Source organism: Microcebus murinus, chromosome 3 (assembly GCF_040939455.1).
Source record: "Microcebus murinus isolate Inina chromosome 3, M.murinus_Inina_mat1.0, whole genome shotgun sequence".
In the NCBI taxonomy this organism is placed as follows: domain Eukaryota; kingdom Metazoa; phylum Chordata; class Mammalia; order Primates; family Cheirogaleidae; genus Microcebus; species Microcebus murinus.
This window is the reverse complement of record NC_134106.1, coordinates 69,645,046-69,665,005: the sequence shown is the minus strand read 5'-3', so window position 1 is coordinate 69,665,005 and position 19,960 is coordinate 69,645,046.

Genomic DNA, 19,960 nt, shown 5'->3' with positions numbered 1-19,960 from the left:
TGACTCCTCCGGGGCCCACAGTGTGCACGTGTGGAATGTGTGCTGCACTCTCCAATGGCCCTCCAACAGTCTGAGGGACAGTGAACATGGCCCCATGTTAAAAAAGTTTGAGAACTCCTGGTCTAGATGCTTAAATTATGCCCTAAGGATAGAGTACCTTTCTTCTATGAGAACACAGTGTGATGTGACAAGGAGGCACAATATAACTTTACCTGATGAAACTAGGTTGCAGTTATTAAAAGGATGTGTAAGAGGATATGACATTGTTGAGCTTGATAGTAAAGAATACATATGTCCCAGGAATACCTGCTAGGTAAGATGTTGCACAAAAAGGAAGCAACATGTGTAAAGGATGGTTACAGCCATGAAACAGCCTGATGTTAATTAACTAAACATAATTAAAGCAACTCTGATGCCAAAACACTTCCAGGCCATGTAAAGAAAGACGGATATATTAGTTAGGATTCATTCTTTTTGCTTTTATTTATTTATTTTTTCTTAAGATAAAATTTACATAACATAAAATTAACCATTTTAAAGTGAACAAATCAGTGGCATTTAGTACATTCTTGTTATTATGCAATGACCACTTCTTTCTAGTTCTAAAACATGTCCATCACTCCAAAACAAAACCTTGTACACGTTAAGCAGTAACTTGCATTGCCCCCCCTTTTCAGATCCTGCACCACTAATCTGCTTTCTGGACATTTCATATAAGTAGAATCAAACAATATGTGACATTTTGTGTCTCAGCTCTTTTACTTAGCATGTTTTTGAGGCTAATCCACATTGTTGCATACATCAGTATTTGATCCCTTTTTATGGCTGAGTAATATTTTATTGTACACATATTAAAAACAATACTTGCACACAATGGACATTGTGCAGTAAAAGTATTGTTTTTTTAAATTTTATATTTTATTTTATATTTTGTTTTGTTTTGTTTCAGAATGCATAACTGGAAAAACATATTGGTTTTAGTAAGAGTTTTCAATTATTTTGGATATATACGCCAGGAATTAAATTGCTGTGTCAGTCTGTGTTTTACTTTTGAAGAACTACCAAACTGTTTTCCATAGTGGCTGAAACATTTATGTTCCCTGTTAAGATTAATTTTGACCAACTATAATAGAACACTTTTAAAAATTGTCTTAGAGAAAATAATTTTTCTCTCATATAAAAATACAGATCTGTGCACAGAAGGAAGTAAAACTCCATGGAAATCAACCTGGGAAAAGGGGGCTGAGGAGAGGGACAAAAACCTACCTAATAGGTACAATGAACACTATTTGGGCGATGGGCACACCTGTAGCTGGAACTCAGGCTTACAAAAGCAATTCATGTAACTTAAAACATTTGTACCCCCTTAATATTTTGAAATAATAAAAAATACAAAGATAAGCCAGGGATTTTATAACATTCCTCTTTTTTGTCAATCCAGCCTTTTTCTATTTTGTACATCAATCACTTATTGTGCACAGTTGCCTGTATCTGTAAATTAAGTTTATTGGTAGAGTCATTCCCATTCATTTGTGTTACGTGGCAGAGTTGAGTAGTTGGCACAAAGATAGCATGGCCTACAAAGCCAAAAACGTTACTATTTGTGAGTGGGGGATCCTAGATCCCTCACATGCACAGTTTACAGTACGGTTTGCGCTTGTAGGAGAATCTAATGCCACCGCTGATCTGACAGGAGGTGGAGCTCAGACAGTGAGGATTCCAGCGATGGGGAGCGGCTATAAATACAGAAGTGTTAGCTTGCTTGCCTGCCACTCTCTTACCTCCTGCTCTGGGGCCTGTTCCTAACGGGTTATGGAGCAGTACTGGTCCACAGCCTGCAGCTGGAGGTAAGAGGAACTGGCATATCCCCTAGATGTATCCAGAGTCTCCATGAAAATTGTAGAATCTGGGCAAGCAGGTAGGAAGGGAAATGTTCTCCAAGATCAAGAATCCAAGAACCAATTAAAGTACTTGTTCCCCATCCTGAGCATTTCACAATTAAGAAATAGGTAGATCATTAATAAATTTGTCTTCCTTGATAAACTGAGTGATTTTTGAGTTCACTAGGCTTTATATTCTGGTTAATTTAAAAGTCTTATTAAAGCTTTACCTCTCATAATTGAGATCAATGTAGCATAATCCCTAGTTCTAATTGGATTTTCAAGGTTTTGCTTATGGAAAGGGATTGAAATTCAGGGAAGCTGTCAATGCCACACTTTGTAGGATCAAGAAAATCAATACTGATTTTTCTAAAAGGGAAAGACTTTAAATGTTTCCACATCAATTTAGGGGAAATATCCACAGATGAAATAAGAATGATAAAAATTATTGCAAAGTACCATTAAATCAAGCATATGTTTCAATGTGAGCACAGATTCAGTAGTGGCAAAGTAGATTATATTGATCCTTGGATTAGACAGTAAATAAGTTAAATAGAACATTCATAGGATTTATTCTCTTTCATTTTTAAAATTTTTTTTTTCAATTTGCCACTTTAACAAGAGGTGAATTTTTATGTAAAGAGCTAAATTAATTAAAAATGGAATGCTATGAGTTCATAATATGTACATAGTCTATCTCTAGGTAGAAAAAAGAAATGAATTACATTCTAAAGAAATGTGGGGCTCAGAGGCTTGTTGATTTATTCCTGCCAGGATCACTCTATTTCTAAAGTCTGTTCATTTTGAGCAGAACAAATGGGAACTTTTATAAGACTTGCAAAATCCTAATATTTTCTTTGCTTTTTAGTTTTTAACTTACATGATGTAAGTATCACTCCTCATTCGTGTATAGTTCCATAAATTTTGATAAATGCACAGAATTGTATAACGAAAACCACCACCACCACCAAGATACAGAACTATTCTATCATCCTGCTCAAAATTATCTTGTGCTTCCCCTTTGTAGCCATTCTTTTCCTCCACAATATGTAGCCTTTTCAGTTTGTCTTACTGCATTTAGCATAATGCTTTTAAGATTCACCCATGTTGATGTGCATATCAACAGCTTCTTCCCTTTATTGCTGAGTAGTACTTCTTTGTATGGCTATATATCATTTGTTTATCCATCATTAATTAAAGGACATTTGCATTGTTACAATTTTACCAATTATGTATAAAACTGTTTTAAACACACTGATATAGGAAGTTTTCATGTGAACATAAGTTTTTATTTCTTTCAGCATAATAGTTAGGATTTATTGCTGAATCATATGGTAAGTGTATTATAAACTGTATAAGAAACTACCAAACAGCCGTAGTGGGTGTGCCATTTTGCTTTCTCACAAGCAATGTATGGAAGTACCAGTTGCTTCACTTTCTCCCCAGTTCTTGGTATGGTCTTTTTCCGCTTTTCTCCTCCCTTTTCCCCTTCCTTCCCCTCCCTCTTCTCCTCCTTCACTCTTCCTGTCTCTCTTTTCTCTTTCTTTGCCATTGTAATAGGCATATACTACTATCCTACTGTGATTTTAATTTACATTTTCCTAATGACTGATAATGTTGAGCTGCATTTCAGATGTTTAATTGCTATCCATTTATACTTGGCATAAAATATCTGTTTGCATCTTTTTTTCATTTAAAAAATAGGCTTTCTTTTTTAGTAGAGTTTCAGATGTATAAAGATATTGAGAAGATAAGCATAGAGAGCTTCCCTATATCATATACTCTGGTTTTCTTATTATTAACGTCTTACAATAGTATGGTACATTTATTACAGTTAATGAGCTGATATTGATGTATTCTTATTAACTAAAGTCTATACTTCTTTATTCATCTTATCTATTTCATCACCTTTATCTAATGCCATTTTTTGTGGGGGGGTACCTGGGATGATCCAGGATCTTCTCAAAGATACCACATTACAGTTGTCACATCTCCTTAGGCTCCTCTTGGTTCAGGCAGTTTCTCAGACTGTCCTTGTAAGTAATGACCATTGATAGTTATGAGAGTACTGGTATTTTGCATGATATTTCTCTGTTGGAATTTGTCTGATACTTTGCTAATGATGAGACTGGGCTTATGCATTTTGGGGAGGAAGACCACTGAGGTAAAGAGTCATTTTCACCAAATCATATAAAGGGTACCCACTATCAACCAGATTCATGATCTTTGGCATTGCCCTTGACCACCTAGCTTAGGTTGTGTTTGTCAGTTTTCTCCATTGCACACTTATTTCCTACCCACCTCCAACTTGATCTTCTCACATCACACTCTTTGCAAGGAAGTCACTATGCACAGGCAGCACTTACATGCTCTTCTGCTTGAGGTCAAAGACTCTACATAATAATTATTCGGAATTTCTGTGTGAGAGATTTGTCTCTTCTCCACCATTTATTAAATTATTCTGTCATGAATAGTAGTTTGGGCAAAATAATATCATAGCTACTATTTTACACTTTGGATTATAACCCAATACTATTTATTTTCTTGCTCAAATTCTTTCAGTTTTGACTATTGGGAGCTTTTTCAGTTGGCTCCTATGTTCCCCACCCCCTTTTTAAAAGAACTTTCTTACTTTCTGACATTTTAAGAAGCTTTAACCTCATTTTGTATATTTCCTGACCCAGTCCTAGATTTTGGTCCATTTTTTAGTGGGTTTTTTTTTTTTTTTGAGTTTTAATAGTGCTACTTTCTCTTAATAGTCTCTTTCACAGAGTAAAAGCTTTTGTTTCTGATGAATTTTAATGTATCATTTTTAATACATTATACTATTGATGCTCTAGGAACTCATCGCCTACCCAATATTATAAATATTTTCTCCAGTTTTTTTCTAAAAGATCTTTAAATAGTATTCCATTGTATATTTAGGTATATAATTGACTTTAAGACTTTTTAATTTCATAAGATATTAAGTATAAGTCTAGATTCATTCTTTATATGTGTATGTTCAATCATTCTGGCATCATTTTTTATCAGATTTTTTTCTCCATTGACTTGCCTTTACACCTTTTTCAAAAAATTAATTAGCTATATTTGTTTGGAGCTATTGTAGGGCTTTCTATTTTGTTCTATTGATTGATGTGTCTTCCCTTTCATTTATATTACCTCATTGTCTTGATTACCGCAGTTTTATAGTAAATACTAAAGGCATTATGTGACTCCTCCAGCTTTATTCTTTTTGTTTCAAAACGTTTTGGCTGTTCTAATTTCTTTGCCTTTAGATACAAATTTCATAATATGCTTCTCAATATTTTTAAAACGTCTTTCCATGGTTTTGTTTAAGAATGTGTATAATGTATAGATAATTTTATGGGAATTGGCATTTTAACAATGTTGAGCCTTCCTATTCATAAAAATAGCATGTATTATATTGTTACTTATTTATTTCTTCCAAATTTCTTTTCTTTCACTTGAGGAAATTATTGCCTAGAATCAATTCAACACTAGTCTTTGTTCTATTAGTTCTCTGAATTAGGGACTATTATAGTTTTCTAATACCCTTCACTACTGGTAAACTCTATGTAGTAATAATCTTCATTCTTTCTTTTCCTACTATATTTTGCTTTTCATTTCCCCTGTGTGTTATATAGTATTTTTATTGGGGGAGAGGAGTCTTGTCTTCTCAGTTGATGCCAAATATGGGAATGTGCCCCCAAATACTCTTTAAGATGTCTGCAGATATTGGATATTTTTGTTTATTTTTTCAGCATTGCTTAGATGAGAGCTATATGTCACAAATAATGAAAACTGAATGAGAGTTAAAGACCAGATGAGCCTCCAAGGGCTAGCATTTTCTCATTGGCATATATGGCACATTTATAGGTTTATTCCTCCAACTGCTTTTCATGGATTGTAGGTTTTTATGATGATGGTAGGTGGCAGTGAGTATAATAAAACAGGAAGGTATTTTGCAATGTCAATGGAGTCTTAACTTTTGGGGAAAAGTATGAGCTCACTTGAGGTAGATATCAGACATGCACTGCTTGTGAAGCCAGTTATTGCAAGGTTGGGAGGTTTGCAAAAATAATCACATTACCTTAGATTTTGTAGACAATTTTTTTATGTGTTACCCTGGAATGCCAATGAGGAAAAGCTGTAAATAAAGGGGACCAGTAATGTTAATATTAACTACCAGTAAAGCACAGACTTTTTTGACGTTTGCTGTTTGATTTCTAAGATAATTGCATGTGGATGAAGATAGGAAACTTGGACATGTTAATGTCCCTGCCTAAAGTCACACTAAAAACATGTAGTCAGAACTCAGATCTTCTGTCTCCAATTCCATCTTCTTTTTACCATAATAAACTACCTTTCTTATTTCCACATACCCAAATTCTTCATATTCTTGAAGATGCAATTTAAGATCTATTATGATCATGAAAGACATATAGAAGTTGCTAGCTATCTCACTCGTGTAGTGGTATCTTGCGTACTTCTCTAAATATTTATTGAACACCTACTATATGCCAGGCACAGTTTTAAGGCCTGAGGGTACAGTAAGCAGACAAAATTTCCTACTGTCATGGGTATGCAATCTAGTGAGGGAGACAGAGCAGACATATAATAATTAATTAGATATATACTACATTAGATAGAGATAAATACTATGGAGAAAAAAAAGGAAAGAAAGCATGGATGGAAGGGAGATAGGGAATTTTGTAGGCTGCATTTTTAAAATAAGGTGACCAGTTATACATTTGAATGCATTTCTGAAGAGATGAAAGAGTAACAATTTGGAGATCAAGGGAAAGAACATTTGTAGGCTGAGGGAGGATCCATTGGAAATGACCATGACCTGTGGTTCAAGTGTGCCTGTTATTTTCAAGGAACACAGACCAGCAAGAAGGCTGTTTGTGCTGGAGTGGAGGGAGAGAGACTGAATATAGTGGGGAGGGTTGGAAGAGGTATCACAGGTGTTCAGGAGGTGGCAAGCTCATTCATATGGCTTTATTGGCATTGTGAGGATTTTGTGTTTCTCTGTGAATAAGTTGGGAAGACATTTTTGAGAAACAGTACACTCAATTCTTGTTGTTATTCTAAAGTCAAGTGGGAGAGATATTGATAAAATAATCATAAAAACAAATCTAGAAACAAAGGAAATAAACGCTAAAACCAGAACCAGTTAAACAGATCATGTTGATTTTAACAATTGACATTTGTGTTTAAATATGAAAGATGAGTAGACGTAAGCTAGTTAAAGGGTGCAAGTTTATAAATAATGCCTTATGGAATGTTATCACTCTAAGAAGTAGTGTTTTTAGCACTTTATTTGGATAAACTCATTTAATCTTTACAATAACACTGTAAAGTATATTTAATTATTACTTTTTATAGATTAGGAAACTGAGATACACAGAGGTCAAATAACTTGCTCATATTCTCATATTTAGTAAATAAGGAAAACGAGACAAAACCAAGATGGCAGATCACAGAAAGGTCGCTGACGTTAGATGAAGAAAAGAACAAAACCCTTGGTTTTCAGGCTATGAAATTCTCTCATCAACCTTCTCCATCCACTCTAGTTTTCTAATTCTTACTCAAATTTCAATGCCTCGTTCAAATTTTCCCCTGTCTGAAATCTTTCCCTTTCCAGCCATAGTAGACAGTATTTCTAAAATCCTGTAGGAAGGACGATCATTCTGTGATCTTTACTTAAGGAATAATAATCAAACATTATTATGTGACATCTTTTATTATTTATAATCATCATAACAGATTATTTATGGATTTTCGTGTTTTTTTTTAAAACATTAATTTTGTGAATGTATTTTCAATCCCTATGGGTTTAAACATAATGGAAATAATTGGAATGATTGTTTATTTGTGTCCCACAGTGTTGGGAATGAAGTTCTGCAATCATGTTCACCACAAAATAAAACAAAACAGAAAGGAATAAAAGAGTAAGAGGAAATTTCAGACAAATCTAGTGGCTGACACCTTCATTTCACAAATAAGACTATGGTCCAGGACAAACCCCTATCTATTGGTACTTAAGCCCCAAATAGTTCCCAATCCATGTAAAGTATTATTTATTTATACTGCTTTTTTAGGATTCAAAGTGGTATAGTAGCCATTCACTGAGTAAGTAGGCAACTGAATGCCCCAAACAAGCACGAAACTCCAACAGGAGATGCTTAGACACAAGAACAACCTGGGATCTAAGGCACGAGGTGAGATTCTAACACAGACAAGAGAGAAATAACCCAAACCAATGCAAAATGAAAATTACTAACTGAATCAGTTTTTTGCCACTGCCTCTTGAGTTCTCTATGATGCCTGTGAAGCAGAACTTTTCTTATGGACCAGTGATCAGCAACACCTAGAAAGTGTGAAATGTGCAAGATAAGAGGACAGTTTCTACTCTTTTGAAATAACTGGGAGCTTGGAGGCTCTAGGTCTTGCAGGGAAAGACATTGAGTGTGTAGTTCAGGTCTTGCTTTCAGCTATCAGTATAAATCTATCTAGGTTATCTCCCTTTGGGGGGATATAAATTTTCTATTGTTTAAGGTGAATGAATTGCACTTGTAGTTTCTGATAATCTATATTTTATGTCCTTTTCTGACTTCTTCCAGAGGTTGAAATTTGCTCTTTTACCTACAGAACAACCTTGTAATGTCTGGCTTTCAACCCACGTTCTAGGAGTGAATTAAGACTATCATCACTGGACCACAGCTAAAAGAAGAAAAACAGATTTTCTGCCACTTTCTGCTACTTGTAATAGCTGTTAGGATGGGGGTGGGGTTCCTTTCTGCAACCTCATATTAATAATTTATTAGTCCTTTTCTGAAGAGAAATTCAGTGAGAACTATCTGCCCCTCTGCCTACTGCGTCCTAGAGGAAGTGGAGTAACTTATGTCTCTGGGTGCAGGAGGAGATATTACGTGTGTATGCACAATTCATTTCTTTCTCCTTACTCCTGCAAGTGAACTGCCTATAAGAAGTCTATGTTCTGTTATTCTATTGTATGCATCCATGATGTTGGACTGCTCTACAGGGGATCATGCAGCAGTCAAGCTGTGCTGTGTACAATTCTATTATTTCTGGGATTCAGTATTAAGATGTCATCACCCAAAATATAACATGTTTATTTTAATAATAGCTTGGCCAATAATATAGAAATTATTTTGCCTCCCCTTTTGTGCTTTATTTCTGTGTCTTACCAGTTTTCGTCCATTTTGAGATTTTAATTTATCTGAAATTGAGATGCATCTTGAAATGAATGACATATAAAAACGTCATTAGGAGCATTTTGTTTGTTAACAATCAATAAAATTATGGTATTTCTAACATTTGGTGATTCCCATGATCTGGCAAAATATAATCATATCTGGTTTAGAAATGGGGTAGGAGTCAGGTGGTGCAAAATTTTGGCTTCGATAGTGCCATGTCCTGGGGTTAATAAAAACTTTCAGCTTTCATGGGATGGCAAACATTCAGGTGGAACCTGACCACCTTTGGAAATGAGCTTCATGTCCAGCCAAGATGGCCATATTTTATACAAAATGATAATTAAATGGCTTAACTTTTAAGACTGTATTCTCATTGTTTCCAAATGAGCACTGCACTCTGCTTACCAGTCACTCCCAGGTTTTTAATTCATGAAAATGCTGTTTATATAAAAAGACAAAAGGCCCAGGGGCTTCTAAATGATGCTGTTAATAAGAACTGTCAATTATCTTCAGTGCTTTCAGTAAAATATATTATCTGTTTCATGTTCTTTGCTTAATTATATCACAAAGAATCCAACCTGTAGATTTGTAACATCTGGTGGTCTCCAATTTGTTCTTCTTCTTAAAGAAAAGCTCTTGTTTAATGACATCTGTTCACACAATGGGCCTTCATTTTCTGTGTATATTCCTGAGGTGCCTGGAAAGAAAAAAACAAACACACTTGGCAGATAATCTCTTTCTGGGTTTAAGTACATACTTGGTGGACAGCAGTGAATAGCTCAGGTTGCAGGGAGTGATGGGGAGAGAGTACCTGAAGGGGTGTCAGGTGTTCATGGACTTAGCATTGGCCTCCATAGTAACTGAGTGTGGAATATTCACTATGTCGTATTTTCCTCTCACATTTAGTCTTCTTCCCACTGAAAGGCCTCTGTTGGGTTTGGATGCTAGTTAAGATTCTTTCTGTTTCTGTAATCAGTTTTTTTAAGTGCCCAAATCAAAATGCCACACAGTGGAAGAGGATATGCGAACAATGTAGAGAAAAAAAAACCTATAAGAAAGACACTTGTGCATTGACTTAAGGAGTCTTAACCATGGATGTACCACACATTAACAATAATATTATAACTCTAAAGTAATTGAAAGAATGTAATATGATGCAAGACAGAAAGGAATAATGCTATAAAATGCCCTGAAATGAACTGTATTCCATTTAAAAGATAATTACCCAGTTACTATGAGAAAAGTTGAATTATTCTATGAAGGACCAATTTCTTATCTATCCCTAAACCAAAATTTAGATCCTCACCTCTTAGAGTACACTAACATAAATTTCAAATATCTTATATTGTTAAATGTCCAAAGTAAAAACATTAAAACACCCTGAAATATAATAAGGATATTTGGCATCCAAATATAGGTAGCCTTTAAAAGTATTAAAGGAAGTCATCAATTAATTGGCCTAAGGCATTGTGTGTAGTATTTTCTGGCAGGGATTCTAGTTTGAGATAAAACAATGAGCACACCTTTACCTCCTGTTCCTCCACAAAATTCCTCTGGAAAAAAAAATAAAAGGAGTTAAAGATAATATATTAATAATTGTGCTAAGATCGGAAAGAGAGGACATTAGTTGATTAGGAATTTGGCAAGTTCTGGGAAATAGAAAGTATATTGAATCATAATAGACAAATCAAAATGTGCACATAGCCTAGTCCAGATGCTGAAGGCTGCTGTACATTCAAGAACTGGCAAAGCCATGGAGAGATTCAGTCTCAGAGTTACAAGTTGACAGAGTAAGGGCAGGTAGTGGTGATAAGTATATAAGTAAGTAAATAGTTGAAGGAATGCCAATCTGGGAAGGATGCCTCCAAACTGTGGTGGCTATTACAGCAAAGACACTCACTGTGGAAAATAAATAAGCTGCCTAGAGGAACTCAGGTCCCAAAATGAAGCTTTCCCTATTTTGTCTTTGAAATAATGAGGAGAAGGGGTGAAGAGGCCAAGCCTTTGTTTTCTACACACACAACCTAATGTGAAACCTGATAGTTGGTAGACACAACCTTTAAAAGTCATAGTTCAAGTCTCTCATTTAGGTAAAAGACTTAGTAAAGAAAACAAGACTTCTCACATGGTAAGAAAAGCTGTCTACTTACTCTTTCATTCATACATATAGATACGCAAAACATTTTTGGGGCATTTCATTGTTAAACTAGTGGAATAAATTCTCCCTCCCCCCCTTTTTTTAACCACTTCTTGTTTTGACAATTGCTAAAAACAAAGTCAATGAAAAACAGAAACAGATTCCATTTTGGATAAAACTAGGAAATACAATGAATTGTACGTTATGGAGATTAAAGTAAGAGAGAATGTAACCTCACATAACAACTGGAGAGAGATGAAAAGCAAACAAAACTCCTCAGACAAAATAAATAGGAATAAATACGCCCCTTCAAGTTACACACACCTGCAAAACTTCAGATGGAGAATATTAACTTCTGCACACTGCGAGCTGAGGAGTGGAGTTGAATAAGAATAATTTAGATCAGGTCTTTACCTCTATCTACTACCACATCTCATCCAGTAAGACTGATTGTCTTTTGCAACCCTACAGAGATTTAAATTCTTGAGAAGATTGTGTGGCTTGAGAAGAGGGAAAAACATGCACAGCAACAGGCTTAAAGTAACATACTGAAAAGGCAAAGATATATTTCTATTTATTATGATGGCAGATTAGCTTGGTGCAGGGCAATCTTCATGCATATAATAAATAGCAAAAGATACACAATATGAAATCTGATTGAAGGACTTGGAAAGCTATCAAGGCAGTTAGAACTCACAGGGCCAAGAAACCTCCCCAAAAAGAAATGCACAGAAAAGTGAGTCTGCTATTCAGTGCTGTTCTTCTTCTTTAACATTTGCTGATACACAAGTTGTGATTGAGGAATGAAGAGAATGAACAGACATTTTATGGGATCGCTGGCTAAAGGATCAAAAAGTGGAGATCAGGGTACACCAAAAAGTATCATTGGTAAATATCTCAGAATTTTAAGTGGAAGCCTCCAAAGAACAATGAAACAGTTTGATTGTGTCCCTCCAAAATTCATGTTGAAAGCTAATCCCTACTTTGAGAGTATTAAAAGGTGGGGGCCTTTTGGGAAATTATTAGGGCATGAAGTCTCTGCTCTCATGAATGGGATTAATGCTCTTATAAAAGAGATTGAAAGGTGCATGTTTGCTGCTTCTGCCATGTGAGGATACAGCAACAAGACACCACCTATGAAGCCCTCAGTAGACACTAAATCTACAGGAACCTATATGGACTTCCCAGGTTCCAGAACCATGAGCAATAAATTTATGTTGTTTCTGAATTACTCAGTATTTTGTTATAGCAGCCTGAATGGACTAAGACAAATGACAGTGAAGGTGTAGGGCAAACCTGACTTGAGGAGCCCTAATAAAAACTGAAGACCTGCAAATTGGCTTAGATCATGAAATGTATTGAGGCCATCTGGCCCTATGTTGACTGCCAAACAGAAGCAGAAGTCATTTCCTTTTGCAGTAGAGAAAGACCATTAAGAATTTGAAATTATTTGGTTTATTTCAATCAAATTAGTTATCAATTATTAGTACACAGTTGTATTCTCATTGAGTACTTCTATGACAGCACTATCTATCTAAAAATGTACCCTCTGTCTTAAATTTTATTTTATCTCTTTATTTTCTGTTTAGTCCTTTTCTCTAACCCATAATGCAGTGTCATTTTTATGTTGTTTTTCTGTCTGCCCCACTACAATGTAAGCTGGACATGGGCAGAGATGTTTTGTTGATCATTGTATCTCCAATATGTAGAACAGTGCCTGATCTAGAATTTGCACACAAATATTTATTAAATACAAGAATATTCATATTAATTTACACAATATCCTCATGGTTACAGGACATGAGATAAATATACCAACAGTCTAACAGTGATTATATCATTTTGATGAAGGATAATATTTTTCCCTGATATGCCTTTATTTTATATAAAAAATAAAGGCATATCAGGGAAAAATATAATTTTCTACCATTACCATGTATTATTTCTGAAAGTACTTTTTATAAATATTTCATTGAAAGCTACCAAAAATGGAAAATATCAAGGTATTTCCCTCTTATACATTCAATTTCTGATCAAACTCAGAAATAATTACAACAAATATGTATGGTCTTTTAACATAATCATGCTGTGCACAATTGTGTCATCTCCTGTGTTCTCCATTTTGGCATACCTATGAGTTGGCCAGGTGAGTTGGATGACTATGGCCATGGAACAGAGCCAGGTTAGCCAGACTGTGAAAATTAGTCTCTCCAGCCTGTTCCCACAGTTTAGTACCCCACCACTGCACAATACCCAGACAGACATAGACATAAAATGTATGAAGACTGAAGAGCCTCTGTTCTAAAGAATATCTAGTACACATACTGCCAATGTATTTTATCATCTCATACTCATTTTATTATATTTGTATAGGAACTGGGCATTTTGAAATATATAACTTAATTAAAAATATAACCTATAATTGATCATCAGTGATTAACATTAAGAGTGTCTTACCAATAGGAGATGATAAGTGTAACTTCAGTGAGTAGCTGTAATTATAGCATACAAAAGAAGATACTACTTTAGTGACTTTCATAGCTAAATAAAATGTCTATAAAAATTTTTGAAATATTATATATATCTTGCATATTAATATAAATACTTTTAGGGGATGTTTACGTGTGGGGATTGTTAGGTGGGAATTAGATAAAAGTCAAACTTTCTCAGGTCATTTTATAGAATATTGGCAATCAGACTTCCAACCGCTATCCATTTTATTCCAAAACCACACCTCCACATCACACACTGGCAAAGTCTGGAAGATGACTCAAGGAGTACACTATTCTACAAAGCTATAGTAAACAAAATAGTATATGGTTGGTATAAAAAAATAGGCACATAGACCAGTGGAGCAGACTAGAGAAGCCAGAAATAAATCCATGTGTTTACATCCAATTGATTTTCAACAAAACTGCCAAGAACATACACTAGGGAAAGTGCAGCCCCTTCAAAAATTACTTGATGGGTACAATGTACATTATTTGGGTGATGGTTACACTAGAAGTCCAGACTTAACCATTATGCAATATATCCATGTAACAAAACTGCATTTATACTCCCTAAATTTGTACAAATTTAAAAAAATGGTGCTGGAAAAATAGGATTTCCACATGCAGAAGAAGAAAACTAGACCTATATTTCTCATCTTATACAAAAATCAACTCAAAATGGGTGAAAGATGTAAACATAAGACCCCAAATTATAAAACTACTAGAAAACATAGGAGAAACATTTTATGACATTGGTCTGGGCAAAGATTTATGGGTACAACTTCAAAAGCAAAGACAACCAAAGCAAAAAAAAAAAAAAAAAGACAAATAGGACTATATCAAACTACAAAGTTTCTGCACAACTAAGAAACAACAGAGTGAAGAACAACCTGTAGAATGGGAGAAAATATTTACAAATTATTCATCTGACAAGAGATTATTATTAAGAATATATAAGGAACTCAAACAACTCAACAGCTAAAGATATGAATACACATTACTCAAAAGAAGACATAAAAATGGTCATGAAGCATATTAATGTATATTCAACATCACTAATCATTAGAAAAATGAAAATCAAAACCATAATGAGATATCATCTCACCTCAGTTAGAATGGCTATCATCAAAAGCCAAAAAAGAACATATGCTGTGGAAGATGTGAAGAAAATAAATTCTTATACATAGTTTTCAGGTATGGAAATTAGTACAGACATTATGGAAACCAGTATGGAGGTTTCTCAAAAAAACTACAAATATAACTACTTTATGATCCAGCAATCCCACTACTGAGTATTTATCCAAATGAAAGGAAATAAGTATATGGAAGGGATTTCTGTATCCCCATGTTTACTGCAGCTCTATTTACAATAGCCAAGATATGGAAACAACCTATATGGATAAAGAAAACGTGATATATACACACAATGGAATACCAGTGAGCCATAAAGAAGAATAAAATCCTGCTATTCATGTGTCAACATAAATAAACATTATGTTAAGTGAAATAAATCAGGCACAGAAAGATAAATACAACATGTCTTCACTCATATGTGGGAACTAAAAACATTGAGCTCAGAGAAGTAGAGAAAATAATAGTGATTATTAGAGGCTGGAAAGGATGAGGTGAGGAGAGGACAGGGACAGATTATTGATGGATACAAAATTATAGCTAATTAGGTGGAATAAGTTCCAGTGTTCAATAGCACTATTAGGTGACTATAGTTAATGATAGTTAACTGTCTATTTTCAAATAGATAGAAGAGAGGATTCTTAATGTTCCCAACACAAAGAAATGGTGATTTTCCCATCACATCCCAATCCAGAGGTGACAGATATGCTAACTACCCTGATTTGACCATCACACATTGTATATGCATACATGTATAAGCATGTATAGAAATACCACTCTATATCCCATAAATATGTATAATTATTACATGTAAGCAAAAATTAAAATAAAAAATGGGAAAAATCTACTCAAAAGAAAATGTTTACACATCTTAAACATAGTGGTCCTCTCAGAAAGTGATTGGATCCCATCTCATTGCTTTCTCTACATTTAAGCCTGTCAGTCAGAAACCCACTACCTAGCATCCAGTGCCTTTCCTTTTAAAAAATCACTTAAATATATTTAAATAGATGAAAGAAAGGAAGAAAGTGAAAGAGAAGAAGAAACAGAAAGAAAAGAAGGTAAGGAGGGAGGGAAGAGAAGACAAAGAATGTAAAGAATCTACCAGGCATTTGAACAAAGCCCCTAAGATGAAAGTTAGGGACCAAAACAAATCTTATAACCAGAAACTTTGAAAAACGGAAATATATCACAGACTAGAAGAAAACTTTAATACATATTTTGATATGCTGAGGCATAAAAGTATATTTCATTGATGAAAAAGAATAGGATACTGTTAAAAAGAAGCATTTCTTAAAAAAGAATCAGCTATTAAAAAACTGATATAAAAATTAAATACAGTGTTGGGAAGAAAATGAAATATCTCAGTAGGCAACACAGAGATGAAGAAATAGATTTTAAGTGAGGAAAAAAGTATATATATATATATATATATATATATATATATATATATATATATATATATATATACATATATATATATATAAAAGAAAACAGGCAAATTAAACCAGGTACAATATATCAATAAGCATTCTAGTAAAAACATGTAAAACAAGGAGGAAGAAATAATGAACAATAATCAGAACATTTCCCAGAACTGAAGAGCTTTAGGTCCAAGCTGGAAGGGCCCACAAAGTGCCCAAGAGTGAAAGGGATTGACTAGCAATAAATCCATCATGGTAATTGTTTAGAATATCAAAATAAAAGGAGGTTCCAAAAATTCAAAGAGAGGCAAATAATATGTCACATAGAAAGGGAAAATGATAATATCATTGGATTTATTGGAAGCAATAGTGAAACTTAAAGACCAGAAATTCCTCCAGAATTTGAGGAGAAATGATTTTCAAGCTAGAATTTTATACCTAAATTATCTCTCAAGGGAGAGAGTAGACGAAAGATATTCAGTTTCACACAATTTTTAAAAATATTACTTCTCTTGACACTAGCTATATTAGGATTGCCTCTAAAAACTCAGGGATAAATTAACAAAGAGGGAGATACGGGATTCCTAAGGATGGGGATTCAACAAAGAAGATGAGGAAGATGGGGTCAGGATGACACCCAGAGAAGTGCTGGGAGGAGAGGGAGGCAGCAGAGTTATAGGGCATCCAGGCCAATTCAGCTCTGAGGGTTGGAGAAGGCTCAGGAGCATGCCTCATGGATGGCAATTTTTGATTAAAGAAATGTGTTAGTAAAAGTGGCAGAAAGAAACAGAAAATACTAGAAGAAGCTAACAAAAATAAAATGAATTAAGGCAATAGTCAGGAATTCATTCCTGCATCCTAAAATATACCAGATCCAGATAATTTCATAGGTCAGTTGTTACAAACCTTCAAGAGCATACATTTCTTACAAATACAAGTGATTTCAGATTAGAAAGAGAAGAAATGTATCCAAATCATTTTATGAGGTTAGACAATCTTGATAACTGCACAAAGATAATCTAAGAAAAGTATAAGCAAACATCACATTTAAATACATAGATTAAATTTCTAAGTTATTTACAAACTAAATATGCACTGGACTTTATCAAAAGTAAGTGAAATAAATTGGATTCATCTCAAAATCTGTCAATGTAATTCATTATATTAACACACTGAAAGAAAAAAATGTCTAATAAGTTTTACAATATAATTAAACTATTAGCAAAGTAAATGGATAAAAACTTCAGTTGATTGGGGAAAAACAGTACTCAGTAAGATTCAAAACTCATTATCTATTATAGAATGTAATTTATATATTAGCATGATAAGAAAAAATTTGATGGAGGAAGAAATAGTATTCTATAAGATTCAAAATTTGTTCATAATTAAAAATATTAAACTAGGGATAGAAGGAAACTTCCTTAATCTATTAAAAGATATCTACATATCACCCCACTCAAAAAAAATTATGCCTAATGATAAGACACTGAATGTGTACCCTTTTAAGACACAGGAAAAAAAACCCCAGAAATATCACCACTATTACACAACTTGAGATTCTATTATACAATATTGATAAATGAAATGAAAAACTTATAAGAATTGCAAAAATATAAAATGTTATAACTTAAAATTAAGTACTAAGATTGTTTGTATAAAATTATGATTTATGATATACAGTCAAACAATTATAACTTAAAAAAGAATCCAGAAATATAGATGAAAGTATTTCAAGAAATAAAACCTAATGGCAATTTTCAAATAGAAATTTTATGTATATATAATTTAAGCATATAGTTATTTATAATGGAATATAAAAGAAATGTGCAATAATATTATGGATAAATTTTCAAAATGCTCTTGAAAGGCATGAAAGAAAATTTAAACAATTATGAGATATATATACTTGGATATAATATCTCAATACTATATAGACATCGTCTTCCCACATATTAATCTTAAAATCTAGTGCTATTTCAATCAGAGTTCTAACAGACATTTCCATAGAATTTAGTAATCTAATTCTAAAGCTGGTATGGAAAAATTAAAAGCTAATCCAAAAATGGACAAAAATTTAGGGAGATGAGAACTCATAGCAACTGCTAGTAGTTTAAATTGATACAATAACCATGAAGAAGCATTTTGTGATATTTAATCAATTTGCAGATGACCATAAATGTCACCTCAGAATATAACATATAGAGCTTGTTTACATGCACAAGGGGACTATGATCTAATTGCAAAACTACTTGCAATAACAAATAGCTGATCAATGTAAATGTCTATCAAGAGGAAGAAGTATATATTCATAAAGTACAAAACCACAGAGCAACTCAAGTAAATAAAAAATATCAAATACCTTATGTTACAATGAATAGGCAAAATACAGTATGAAATACAGAGCATGACAGATTTAATGATATGCAAAATGATAATAAATATTATTTATAGATATATACAAATGTAATACACTACAAAAACTTTTACTGCAAAGACACGTATCACTTTTATAATAGTGGTTACTTCTAAGGAGAAAAAGAATATTGGGATCTGAAGGGAATACAAAAGGAATACAAAATCTGGCATATTTTACTTCAATATCTTTGAAGGAATTTTTAAAAAATAGAGTATAAGTGTATTTATTATTATATTTGCTACCATTTTCTGAATGTGAAAATTTTAATTAAATGTATATTAATATATAAATTATTAATTCTATAGTTTCCATTTAAAACTATTAAAAATGCTGTTTTTGTTGCATCAAATTCCTTTTGTAAATTAGGGTTTCAACAAAAAGTAGCTAAAGATTACCAGATGGAGAGGAGTTGAATATTAGGCCTGTAACCAACATAATAAAAGGGAAGACTTTAAGATAATTTTTTAGGTGGTGCATTCTCCACACTGCAAGGGAAATAATAGACAGATGTCTCATTAGCTCATGCTCCTTTTATATTCTTCATCTGTAATTCCTCAAAGCATCAGCCAGCATGCCAAATATGCACAAGAGTGGGCCAGTTGTAAAATGAAACATAACAATCTAGAGAGTTTTCTATGTTCATCTTTCATTCCAGACAGATGATTGTCATTTACTAGAAAATACATTGCACCCAGTTTATATCACATTGCAATTTAAATGTGCTTGGCATCTCTCCAGGGCCACCAGGGAGTTGACTTGAGCATTTGTGAACAAAGCTGAATTTACTGGAAGTGATCCTTGAACTAGTGTGACTTGGGCTAGCTCCATTCATAACTTGATTATCTTTGACATAATCCTATGCATACTAAGAATTTTCCAAATGGAATATAACAGTTGCTATTTAGTTTTAAAAAGTCCCCAGGAAAGTATCACTTCACTAAGGATTTTTAAAATACATTCATAACTAAGAAACTGGAAGTCTCTTAACAGTTTAATATTGAGCAGATGAATTTATTGCCATGCAAGTCAGGGCATTGACTAGTATTGTCTGTGTCTTTCTCAGGCTCAATAGCTCAAGTGATCCTACCAGTTGGCCTCTTGTGATCTTTTAAAATACATGATGATGTCTCTATTTTAGGTTCTTAAATTCTGTATTTTTTCTTTTGATCAAGGATATTGGAGTCAAAATGAGTTTCATTGGCACAATTTCTCCTGCAGCAATTGATGAGCAGCATTATCAGTCTTTCCATAATT